Here is a 13,974-nt window from a genome sequence, read left to right on the forward strand (position 1 = left end):
ATTGTCCACCCACCTACGCCTTGGTCTTCCCAGTGGTCTCTTTCCTTTTGGCTTTTCCACCAATATCCTATACACATTCCTCCTCTCCCCAATTCGTGCTACATTACCTGCCCACCTCATCCTCCTTGGCTTGATCATTCTAATCATACTTGGAGAAGAGTACAAGTCTAGATTCTACTTGCGAGAAAGCCAGACTGTCATTATTTACACATTTGGTTTTATTACGTTTCAAACTTTCCATACTCCAATTCGTAATATCTGACAACTTCAGTAGTAGACTTATTTAAACGACTGAAAGAAAATTTATCTTAATTGAGGAAGAGAAAAAACCATGAAGAAGCTAAAGTCGGAGAAAAACTGCAACAAACATAAAATATTTTTGGAAGGGACAGAGTAAAAATAGGTCTTCAAAAACACAAAGTTATTTCTTACATACAAATGTTAAGTTGAAACATATTCCGGAAAGGAGAAGCCGCAAGAAAACTTTCCACGATGTTTATTTCCTTCTACTGTAGGCCGAGGAAAGAGACGAAGGATGCAGAAAACTTTCAGACTTCTTGATGAGGACGAGGAAGAGTCAGAAATATCCGACATTCCGGGTTTCCTGATCCCACGTCATGAAAATTGTCGAAGTGATTCAAACATTGCAGTAGAGTCAGCCATTCAAAAAGTGTTCTTACATGGGGATTGATGTGCAAATATCTGTTGACAATGTCTTTCTGCAGACAGTAAGTCATACAGTCTTTCCCATGAGAAACTGACACATCTATATATGTTTCGTAACCTCTCTCATTCCGTCCAACCTAGTTTTCTTCGCTTCATAACTTATTCAGGATTCAGACCCTTAATCGGAAACTTCATGAAAGTCTCAACATTTTTTAAATTACTTTGTACAGTCCTCCAAACAACTATATAACCGTATGTAAGATTTGAGGCTTTCACGGCGGTGACTATGAAGAAAGCAGTCTTCTGGGTTTTGGCACCGTGTATATGTGGTGTTAACCGACGTTTCGGAGAAACGTATCGCCTCCATCTTCAGGGTAGAAGAAAAAATATAAGTAATCTGCAAGCGAAGAGACCGTGAGAACCGGTAAAAGCAGACTGGGTTGGGACAGTCTGCTTTTACCGGTGCCAAATCCCAGAAGACTGCTTTCTTCAACTTTATAACCTTTCATCCCAAAGTTACCGTAAACTACTGAGCTAAGATCGATTAAATCCTGTAAGAAATACTCTGTATGAAGCTGAAACTAAAGAATGAATAATACCATTAAAATCTGCACCTCTCATGTAAAATATATTTACAGATTCGTGAATATTAAGTTTAGAAAATGTAAACATTATTTACACTCAAGTAGAAACATTCATCTATGTTATCCAAGTTCTATAGACTGAAATGTATCTAAAAACAACTAACTCACAGGAATCAACTGACACATCCAATTAAATATATAGCGTGGTTGCTTGAGGGGCTATGCTACAAGCCGGAAGGTAGCGGGTTAAAGTCCCGATGAGGTCATTGAATTTTTTCAATTGACCTAATCCTTCCAGCCGCACTATTGTCCTGAGGTTCACTCAGCCTATAACAGAAATGAGTACCAGGAATTAATTAAATAATTTTCCTGGGGAGTAAAGCGGGACCGGCGCGTAAGGCTGACAACCTTACCGCCATCTTTGAGCCGATTGTCTATATAATGTGGGACCCTCAAGTTCTCACAACCCTATGGGCCTATAGGCCTTCACGGCCTGACGCAGGAATAGCTGTACTGTTACCTTTACTCGATAATATTTCGGGAAGTTAACTGTATGAATCATATGAAATACGTAAGCACACTCCGTCTGCAAAACTCAGAGTACTTTAATGCTAACGCTAGTGGTATATAAAGTAACCATGTTTAAAAGGTTAATCTCCTGCCACAAGAACGCAGTGAAACATTGAAAGGAAATGATGCTCTTACTTCTGCCATAATATTTCATTCGTTGAAAGGGGGATAAGCAAAAGATACTAAAAGCAGACTTTGTATCAGACATCCGCCACTGCAAACGGGTATGAATGATTGCTGCTTCACACGTACCACATCTAGAAACTAAGCATGTGTTCTTCATAGTACTATTCCCTTCAAGTCTTACTAAGGTCTTTCTCAGAGCCTCCAGGTAATTGCTCTTACAACTCCTTCCTACAGATCCTACGCAATTAATTGTGTAGTTGTCAAAGCGTCATTGAATAGGCAAATATATCCAATGGTTTTGAATCGTATACGAAGACAAACTCTTGTGAGCAGAGTGAAATGTTACAACATGTACACAATTGAATAACATCAAAGAAAATTGAATTTTGCTCATAGAATACACTGATGGGTTTCATATGAATCTTAGAATAATCACAGATAATTTTGATAAACAGAATTAAATCGTTGGTCTTTGTAATGGAGGAGGTATATGTGTCATNTAAGGTACGGGTAAAGTTGTGCCTGTGCTAATTAATTAACTAATTAAACACTAGACCATGAAGACGTGTGGGAGAGTGGATGTATTTTTCTTTTCCTTGATGCTACAGCCCCAGTGGGCCTAGGCCTACCTCCATGCACTCAATTCACTTCGGTTTTTCTAGATCTTACACATACTGTACGACTCCTAAGGCGAGTGATCAGCTCGTCGCAAGACCTCTACCTGTAGATAAACACAAAAAAATGCACAGAAACATCCATGCCCTGAGTGGGATTGGAACCCACGATCCCGGCTTCCGAGCGAGCGAAGACAGTGTATGCCTTAGACCGCTCGGCAACCGTGACCGGCTAGAGTGGATGTATAGATCCACGTTTACTTGACCTAGGCACTAGCTGGAGGTTAGTGTTCAGCGTCACACCCCTGCCACTTAACCCCCGGTAACCGTTGGATAGGAGGCTGGGTGGGGCGCAGAACCGGTCTGTACGACGTGGAGAAAAATAAAGAGTGAAAAAAAGATGAATATAAATAGAGTTGTGTGGAAGAGATAGAGAAAGAACAGTGAAGGATAGATTAATTTAAAACTTTTCGTATATTTAGGATTCCATTCTTCCTTGACGTGACGTCATATTTCTACTGTCCAGGAAATCACCACTCCTTACATTTGATTAAGAATGTGTGGTGAATCTCCTTCAGTCCATCCTATCCAGAACTTGCAAGAGAGTGCAGATTAATATCACGGTTAACGATGGGAGCAAGCTGCATTGTTCTTGCCAGGACTGTCTGGGTGACTGACGGTTGGAATTCGTCACCCCCGCCGCCGCCAGCCGGTCACCACATCCAGTGTTTGAGTGACGTGTGGTGAAAAGTTCCAAAGTGCATCAACCAGTGATTTATATTGCCATTTCCTCGTTTAATCGGAGTTGAGTTCGGCAGGGCCCCAAATGTTAACCTCCCCTTCCCCTGGGGGATAGGCTTTCAGTCTCTTATAGTCTGTCTGTCAGGGAAATCCGCACGAATGCTGTTGACGTTGCAAACCAGAAATTGTCTCCAACAGCTGGTGTCGCTACCCGTCTCAAAGTACGCCACCGCATAAGTGTTGGCACGAGGCTCCTAAAGCCAACACTTTACGACAAATTAAAAATCGAGCTCCATATCACAACCTGCTTAAAGGAAGAGGCAGAGAAGAAAACCGAAACTATTGCACTTAAAAAGCCTGATACGGAACAAAAGCAAATATCCATGTGGATTTTAAGATCGTGATTCTTAAATTCAAGTTCATAAATCATCCTCAACAATTTAAGAGTTGCTGAAAAATATATTTCTTACAGTTTTGGAAGGGGTAAATTAGAATACATTTATTTCACTGTTCCTCTCGTGAGGCCTATCATCAATTTTCAGTCATCTTTCTTATGCCAATGAAAGCGTTCCAACAAATGATTCATAAAGACCTTCGCTTCTTGCCTCCGTTATAATTAAAATCTCCACTACTCTTCCTTTCCTCAGGAAATGTTCACTCATTGTTTAAAAATATTTCTTAGAAAGGCGTTGATAATTCTTCTATTTAGATACTAATTACACAACTATGTATCTAATACATTACAGTGAAATTCAAGTAAAAAAATTAAGGTAGACTTGTAAGAGGCCATGGAGGCGAACAGGGTTGTGAGATGTTGAGGTTCTAGAAAATCGGCTCATAGATGGCGGTGAGGTTGTCAGCCTTACGCGCCGGCCTCCTTTACACCCAAGAATATTCCTGTATTTCTCATTTCTGTTAGAGGTTGAGTCGACCCCAGGGCCATAAAAGCCGAAAAATGAAATATTTATTAAAACAAAAAATGTTAACATAAAAAAGTAATTATATAATGAAAAGGTCAATTAATGGATTAAAAGATCAGTCGGTAAATATTGATGAGACAAATGAAAATCAGCGTAATTCTGTGGGCGGTCGTTCCTTTACTGCCACTGTTTGAAATATCCGGGTAGTTCTGGAAGCCAAAGGCGACGTCGATCCAGAATACTCCAGTCGCCTTGGAACCTCCCCGGGATACAATATGGAATTGAACTATATTGTGGCGTAGAGACCCGTCGCTAAGCAGTGACTCTGTAAAGAGCGGCAGTTGCTAGATAACGTCTGAAACATACATGCAAACAACAATAGATCTGCGAGATTATGCAACCTGTTTCTGGGCAACAGCTTAGTAAACACGTTCCCGCGGCAACGAATTAGGACGCAACAATATAAGAACTATATTTTCTATGTGGTCCGTACCGAAATATTATGAGTAGGATAGTCTGAAGCAACGATGAAGATGCAAGAAGCTTAAACTTCGCGGTGGTCAAGCTTTCAACCTCTCAATTGACTATTGTCGTTGTAGCATAGGATACATATGATAGGCGTCAAAAGCACTGAAATGTCTGTACTGACAGAGGATTTGTATATAGTGCACAAGGAAGAATTTTCAATAGTGTGCTATATATGCGATACGTACACTTGAGAAGGCGAAGCATATATGTACGAGTACATAAGTGTCAAATCCATTTTTTGAAAGAGAGGATGTTACATAGGGATTATCTCTGGTCATGAGTCTCAAGGAGCTTGACGCCAAGATTAACTGATTGGCGGCAAACCGTCAGTCGTAAAGTAATTTTGACTCTAACGACGAGAGAGTTGTGGGATGTAGACGTGAGCAAAGAAACTGAAAATTCTCCATTGTTAGGAGCTGTTACCAAACAACGACTAGTGAATACACTGCAGGCTGGAGAAGACTTAACGTGTAGTGATTTGTAAAGTGTGGAAATCAGCGATAGCCTTGTAATTGCTTGTTATTCGGAGTCGTGTGTGTAAGTGGGCAATAAATCCGTTCACCAATCTGCAGCCAGTCTATAGCCTCACTTTAAATATTGAAAATATATTACACGCTCCGGCCATCTTATTATTGTAAAAAGAGCCACAGGTATCCACTTGATTGCTTAGAACGCAAACTCATATGTCATGCCAAGGAAAGGGAATTCCCCGAGTTGTCATATTTTAAAAAGTTACAAATATATGACACAGTGTAGGGAATATACACGGCCAGCAGTCCAGTACTCAACTACGTGCTGCTACTTGTATCCGGAGCTTCATCAACAGCAGTATTGTTCAGCTGAATGCTTCGCAATCTAAACATACTGCTGCACTCTTCAGACTTGCTCGTCAACTGATACCTACGCTGCACTGACGTATAAATAGTATTTCACACCTGTGATGTCATACAGAATCAGAAATTTCATCATCTCTTTGAACTTATAATTAAAATAGAAACAAAAATTTCATAGCAATAGATCGTATGAATTTACAATTAATAGTTAAGCATTAATTTAACGCATGGACAAATTTGTTTAGAAATTACTGTTAGTTATTAGCCGTCTCACATGCAAATTGCTTTGTGAAATTCAATAAACAACAAACCAAAAATAAAATTCACGATCGAAAAAGAACAAAATAACTTCAATAATTTTTTGGATCTAACAATAAAACGTAAGAAAAGGCTAGATACCGCAATATATATATAAAGCAGACACAAAGGGTTATCATAATAAGGAATTATTCCTGCCACTCATATGAACTTAAAATATCAAGGATTGACTCTCTAATGAACAGAGTACAAACACACTGAATAATAAAGGAATCAAAGAAAGAGGAACCAAGCATCATAATGACACACTACATAACAATGAATATAATGTAATCCTAGGCACGAGACGTCGCAACCAACACAATCATAACTGATTCACAACACAAGAAAACAAAATAGGCAATTTTACATAGAGTGCTAAAGCAACGAATATTATTATATAAATATTTAAAGAAACATATAAGCGGCATCCCGAACACCAAACACTACACAAAAGATAGTAAAACCTCACCCACAAAAAGAAATTATAAAAAGTGGCATGGATTGCCCACTAAAGTAAGTAGGGAAGACGGACCGAATATTTTGCACCAGATATAACGAATATTTGCAGGCAATTAGAAACAATAACGGTAGTTCGGGATACTAGAAACATATACTGAGCACAAGACACACATATGGGTGCATAACCAATAAGATGATCATCAGAAAGCAGCGAAAAATAAACGGCCCAATACACTGGAAAAATACCATATATATAAAATCAGTAAAAACAGACTGCTTTTGAAGGACCCAATATTGGAAACACTAAAGGAATAACACTAGATAGCAGCACACACTTGATATAAAATAGAACCAACCCAGCTTAACGATATTCGAAGCAGCTACTCACGATACAATAAAAGAAATATCCACTACTATAATAGATATGTGAGCACAGGCGAGGGCATAACCCAAGTATTGAACTTAGGGAGGAAGTACAGAAGCTTCATTAGCAATTTTAAACATATTTGAAGATGAACAATGTTGCGCGAAAAGTGTAGTGTGCACACACCAGTGACGTAAAGAAGATTTTGAAGTTAAAAACCTTAAAGGTTTTAAAAATCAAGTGGCACGTGAGACTAACAAGAATAAACAAGTGATGTTCAACAGGATGCTACAATGTAATATTTATTTACAAAATCTGTAGATAAAAACATAGGATTTACCACAAATATAGGATATTTGTGGTAAAGCCAGAAGGAAAGAGACCACTGGGAATACCAAGGCGTAAGTGGGTGGACAATACTAAAATGGATCTTAGAGAGATAGGATGGGACGGTATGGATTGGATTGGTCTGGCAAATGATAGAGACCAGTAGAGGGCTCTGGTGAACACGGTAATGAACCTTCGGGTTCCATAAAATGCCGGGAAATTCTTGAGTAAGTGCACAACTGGCGGCTCCTCCAGAAGGTCTCAGCTCCATGAGTAAGTATGTAAGTAGGTAACATCTTACATCAGACATAGACATTAAACATCAGATATTGCGTTAGGTTGACGCGTAATTCACATGGAAGGGAAACAATGCATCGTACATATACACAATGGGGAAATTTCTTGCAAGAGCAAAAATTGGAAAGCCGAGAATTATCTGAAAAATAATACTTGCACTAGATATGAAGGGAGTCAATCGTGAAGTTCATGGAGGTACGCCTAGGCCCACTGGGGCTGTAGTGCCAAGGAAAAAGAAATATTTGAAGGGAATAGATCCTGAGGATATGAAATGATATTAAATTGCTTCGTATTGTGCCTACTGGTACGCAGTGGGTCTGAATATAATAAATTTTACCTGATAATGAGGTAATTAGCAGGTCACGGTAGCCGAGCGGTCTAAGCCATGTACTGTCAACGCTTGCTTGGAAACCAGGATCGTGGGTTCGAATCCCACTCAGGGCATAGATGTTTAGTTTGTGTGTGTGCGGTTTTCTGTGTTTGTGTACAGGTGTCGCCTTGCGACGAGCTGATCACCCGTCCAAGGAGTCCTACCAAATGTGTAACATCTAGAAAAACCGAAGTGAACGGAGAAGTTTGTGGTGGTAGGCCTAGGCCCACTGGGGCTGTAGTGCCAAGGAAAAATATTAGGTAATTTATCACTCAGGTGATGAACTATACACTTAATTAATCAGATATTTAATTGCAAATTGTGTAAGAAATACGTCTATTCTTCAACATTCTTCTGAATTTGATACTTTTTCTGAATTTAAAACACAACACGATGCTGAAATAGTATTCATTACGATGAACGATAATGAATAATCTATGCCTATATGCAAGCAAGCCGAACACGGTGTCGTGCTGATCATTCCTCCAAGGAGTCCTACCGTCTGTGTAAAAAAGATTACGAAAATGAAGAGGAAGCCTGAGCCCAACAAAGGGCTACAGAACATTGATGAATGAATGAAATGTATACAAAAGCAAAGGAGAATGACTTAAATTATTTTTAGTCCTCTGGGTTATGATAATTTTAGCCCTGCATTTTTTGCCTCTATTTTCAAGTTTTAATTTCATCTCTGAAGATGGACATATGTTCCTCCGAAACAATGGTATCCGACTATATTAATGGTCCACCGAAATGTTTCTATCCGCCTGCAAGATTACATAGCTTCGCATTACAGAAGGCAACGATTTTAATAATATACGGCGTGAAAACCTCAAGAAACTTCAACGGTTCATTCTTCGCAGTAATGTGATAACTGCAGACATAAATTGTCTGTTCTAAGGAGCACACGATTTGCCGTCCATGTGCAAAAATTTCTTCTTGCTTTTCGGTTCAGCACTTGCAATGCCTGTGGTTTATGCGGTTCAGAATGCTGTTGAGGAGAACAAGTGCATTAATGGAACATAGGCAGACATATGTAATTAAATTAGAATGTAATTAGAAAGGCATGACAATTAGCAGCAGCATTCGGCCTCCAATCTACCCTACGACCAGTTGACACAGGAGACAGAAATTCACACGAGGGAATGTTTCTATTCAAACTGCTCTGTGCCATGTTTTCCTGATGAGGCACATTCCTGCTAACGAGAGGTTCCCTCCTTCGCACAACCATCAATGTGGCTGTTTTACCTTTCAACTCTTAACCTCTACATTAATGATAGTTAACCTGTCAAAGTCCCTGTTTACAACTCCTAACGAAGCACAGGGAAATTTTAAAAGCTTCGTAAGCACATAATGTAGTAAAGAGTGCTTGAAATATCTAAGTTAGAATATCTGCTTATGTACATTGTAACAATTACAGCACATTCGCTGTCTTTTCTTTAATTATTTCAAAAGTAGCAATATTTACGAACATAAAATAAGTGTTTTATTTTTCTCTACAACATTTGCTGGCACAGTTTTCGTTCCAGTAAATACGTGTAATAAGGAGTTAGGCACGCAATATTCATAGATGCGAACATAGGTCTTCAAATAAGGTGTACGATTTTCTTATCCCATTTTAATTACCTTTATTAGCAAAATTCCCTAAAATTAAACTTAACGAAAAATTTTTAACGATTCTCGAATTGTTATATCCGGTGAGACAGATATGGCGAAAATAACGGCACATTCTTGCAACGTCCTCTTGCAAACTCTGCAAAAACTTATTTAAATTCCAGGAAACAGACCCGTCACCAAGACTTATTCACAGTCAAGAAATCCTTATTTAAGCTGAAAGATTCTTTACCATTTTCATGAGAGCTCGCCAACTGTCCCTGCCGGAACCTGAAGAATGTAAGCCACACAGTCCAAACTTGCATTTTTAAGGTTAATTTTAATATTGATATCTTCCAAATGAGATATTCTCTCCAGACTTTCCAGATAAAAATAATAATTGATATCTTCCTGTCTTCGGGGGCACGCGGTAGCGTAGTTGGTTGAGAGCACTATGCTACAAGCCGGAAGGTCGCGGTTTCGAATTCCGATGAGGTGGATTTTTCAATTGGCCTAATCCTTCCAGCCGCATTATGGCCCTGGGGTCGACTCAGAATCTAACACAAATGAGTACCAGAAATCTTCCTTCGGGGGTAAAGGAAAGCCGGCGCGTAAAGCTGACAAGCTTATGCCATCTGTGAGCCGATTGTCTAAAAAATGTGGGTGCCTCGACATCTCAGAAACCTTTGGGTCTCCACGGCCTGTTACAGGGATAGTTTTATCTTTATCTCCTGTCTTCTCGTTTTCTTCTGCCGTGATTGTCTGAAAGTTGCTAGCAGGTTGGTTTCTTGAATTTGGACAACTGAATACTGATTCGAGACGTGCACGTAAAACTCTCTGTGAATGTAAGATTTGAGGTTTTCACGGCGGTGACTATGAAGAAAGCAGTCTTCTGGGACGTGGCACCGTGTAGATGTGGTGTTAACCGACATTTCGGAGGATCGTATCGCCTCCATCTTCAGGGTAGAAGGAAAAATAAGAAAATCCGCAAGCGAAGAGGCAGTGAGAACAGGTGCAAGCTGACTACTTCCATATCCCAGAAGACTGCGCTCTTCGCTGTATGAATTTTCATGAACATGCTACAGACAATTTAACCATTCCTTCACGAAGACTTCTCCATTCGTATTCTGTACAATTCTCATCATTATATACACAAGAGTATGGACAGGCAATTTTAGAGTGTAAGTCGAAATAGTAGGTACAACCGAAACAACGATAATCATGTACTAGACTCCCTACTCCAAATGTGGAAACAATAATTTTCCCCGCAATATTGGCAGTCATCTATCAGACTATCTCTTCCACTGAAGATGTATGTAGTACATTCCTCCGAAACCCGGGTAACCATCAACCACACTACAGAGTATTATAATCCAGCAAACCACAATCCATGTGACAAAATATTTCACGTACAGTATATTTCTTTGCAAATGTATTTAATTACGAAACTCTAGCCTGTGGTACAGATTCCATTTTGTTTCTAGTACAATGCTCCGACTTGAAGATTGAGCTCATTCCTTTCAGGAAAAGTTACACATATTTTATTATAACCATTACCAGGAGCTGGTGCGTTCAGATTATCCAGGAAGGAATGCCATGCATTGAGGAAGTTTGCACACTCCTTCGGACTGCTTTAGAATCAAGATGATTTAGCAGTGCTGTAGAAATACAGAGACCCATAGAACACAACATGGCAGCTTACGTGGTACGAACCTCCTTTGTCTACGAGTGCTGCAGGGTTTGTAAGGGAATCATTATATTATGGTTCTCAATAAACGGGCCGTGAATCAAGCACGGTCCTATTGCGCACTTCAAATTTAATCATCCCAACAAAGACGTAAAAACAACAGAAAGAAGAAACAATGAAATAAGACTTGAAGTTAGGCAGAAGTTAATTTAAAATTTTATCATCTCACAATGCATATTAAGACTACGGATTTTATTTGGCGTGATGCAGTGAAGTTTTGTACATAGTTACTGACGTTTCGGATGAAACTTCTGCCTCAATATTCACGATAGAATATGGAGGAAACAAATTCCTCGGATATGTCAGCACCTCTCTACGAAATCATGTGTGATTCTGTCCAAAAATTGTCACGCACAGATCAACTTGACAGAGATAAAAAGGTCACCAATAATTTTGTTTGGAAAACGTCACTGAATCAAACCCCATGGGAGATAAACATATTGTAACAGATTTTGTTAACGCTATGCTAGGCAACAAGTGTGTAAACATGGTCCAAAACGCGACAACAGAGGAAGTTGTGTTTTCCGCGTCAGCAGTGACGTCACACAACAGTAGGTGGCCGTCACGTGACATATATTTGCTGTATGTCCGTGCAGCGTGAGCCAATGGACTGGCTGGATAGCGAACACGTGACATTTTTTCCTATGATGCATATACGTTCCTAGGCTGTAAAAGTGAGTGAGTGAGTGAGTGAGTGAGTGAGTGAGTGGAACTGAGTACCATACAGAAGTACATATAAGAAATCAGTCTGTGGAGATTTAGCATGCGACTTGAAGACTTTATTTTGCTGTAGCACAGTGATATTGGGAGTATGTGATTTAGTGTGACTTTTATAGTGCCTGTGTCATAAATTCGTGAAGACTAGTGCAGACAGGCTGAAGTGATCAGCGCGGAGTGCTTTCTAGTGTGAAAGACAGTAACAGTGTTACAATTGTTGAAGTTACGGCCTGTAGGTTGGAAATAAATCCAATTACCAATCGGTACCCCTTCTTTATTCACTGATACTAAAGACAATATAAAAAGGAAGATGATGTAAAAGTGAATTTGAGAGAAGTATTATGTAAAAATTAAGTTTGATGCAACAAGTGTAGGATGGATTGAAATTTTTGGGATTTTGTTGACACTATAATGAACACTTACATCCCTTAAAAGCGGGATATTTCTTCACAGGCACAGTATGTTTCATATTTTTCAAGAAACGTATAACGTACCACGAATTCATCATATGAGGGGCTTGATCGTAGGCGAAACAAATATCGTAATAGCCATTCTATAAAGAATTGAAGGGATGGATGAGAATTGAATGACAATTTGGAAATTATTTGAAACGAATCGGTCGTGCCCTGATCAATACCCTTATTACGAATTATAATGTGAGTAATAACTATCAAGACTCTTCGTACACAATTGTGCATAACGTTAAAATCTGTTTAGTTTAAGAGCTTAATATACCTACGATACAGTTTTAGGATATATGAAAACCAGGTACTAAATAAAATATTTCTATGAAGATAGAGTAACAGGATTGTGGGGAAAATTTTGTGATGGGCAAAGACGTAATAAAAGGTTCTCTTTACCAAATATTATTAAAAAAACTATCCTTCTAACAGGCCGTGAAGGCCCATAGGTTTGTGAGACGCCGAAGCTCCCACATTTTCTCTAGACAATCGGCTTACAGATGACGGTAAGGTTGTTAGAATTGCGCCCCGGCCGCTCTTTACCCCCCCCCCCCCCAAGAAGAGCCTGAGTCGACCCCAGGGCTATAGTGCGACTAGAATTATTAGAAAAATTGAAAATTCCACTTCATTGGTTATCGAACCCGCGACCTTCCGTCTTGCAGCATATGACTCAATCACCTGCACTACCACGTGCCCCCACCTAATGTTATTGGGACCACAAATTCAGTGAGCATGACATGAGCAAGTCACTCAGGACGCTTGACATAAGAACTGTAAATAGTAGTAGAACCTGGGAGACTACTTGGGATTGCAACGAGTTCAATTAAAACATGTATGCTGCAGCGTAGTTGGGTCAGGCACTATGCTACAAACCGGGAGGTCGCAGGTTCGATTCTCAATGAGGTCAATGGAATTTTTCAGCCGCACACTGGCCCTGGGGTCGACTCAGCCTCTAATAGAACTGAGTACCAGGAATCTTCCTGAGATTAAAGGGCGGCCGGCGAGTAAGGCTGACAAACTTTTCGCCATCTACAAGCAGATCGTATAGAAAAATGTGGAAGCCTCGACGTCTCATAACCCTATGGGTCTCCACGGCCTGTTAAAGGGACAGCTTTACTTTTATATTAAAGTGAATATTAAATAGTAAGCGGATGTAACCTGGGTTTATCTGGCTGAGGACGGTGACCATTGCAGAACCTTGTGAACATGGTGCTAACCGTTACGGCTCCAGTGAAGCCGAAAAGTATATCGAACAATTAAGGGACTACTGACGTTTTATGAAGGATTTTGATCCTGGGAGTTGGCTAAAATATGTAAAGAGCACTCGTTTCGAAATAAGTAACTAAACTTTCCATTTATATACAGCCTATGTATTTATATTTTGAATCTATTCTGAATGGTATTTTAAAGGTTAGTTATTTCCTCCAAGGAATTATTACGTACTATATTATAAACATCAGTCGGTTTATGATGTTAAGGACAGAATGTTTGCTTTGAGAATAAAATGAGTACCACAAACTCTGTGGAAGAAATTTCTTGTAAGTTAACGTTAAACTGAGCTGCACCCATAGATATAGCTGACCTATAGAATGTAAGACCTCAAAATGTAATATTTACAAAATTATCCAGAAAATATAAAAGTAGGCTTAAGTTTTTAAAATAATTAATTACTTGTACCTAAGACTTGCGTGCGCAATAACTTGAGACTTCATAATTATATACTTGTAGCTTGTTAAATAAACCAATTAACAATCTGAACG

This window comes from Cryptotermes secundus, unplaced genomic scaffold (genome assembly GCF_002891405.2).
Source record: "Cryptotermes secundus unplaced genomic scaffold, Csec_1.0 scaffold580, whole genome shotgun sequence".
NCBI lineage: Eukaryota > Metazoa > Arthropoda > Insecta > Blattodea > Kalotermitidae > Cryptotermes > Cryptotermes secundus.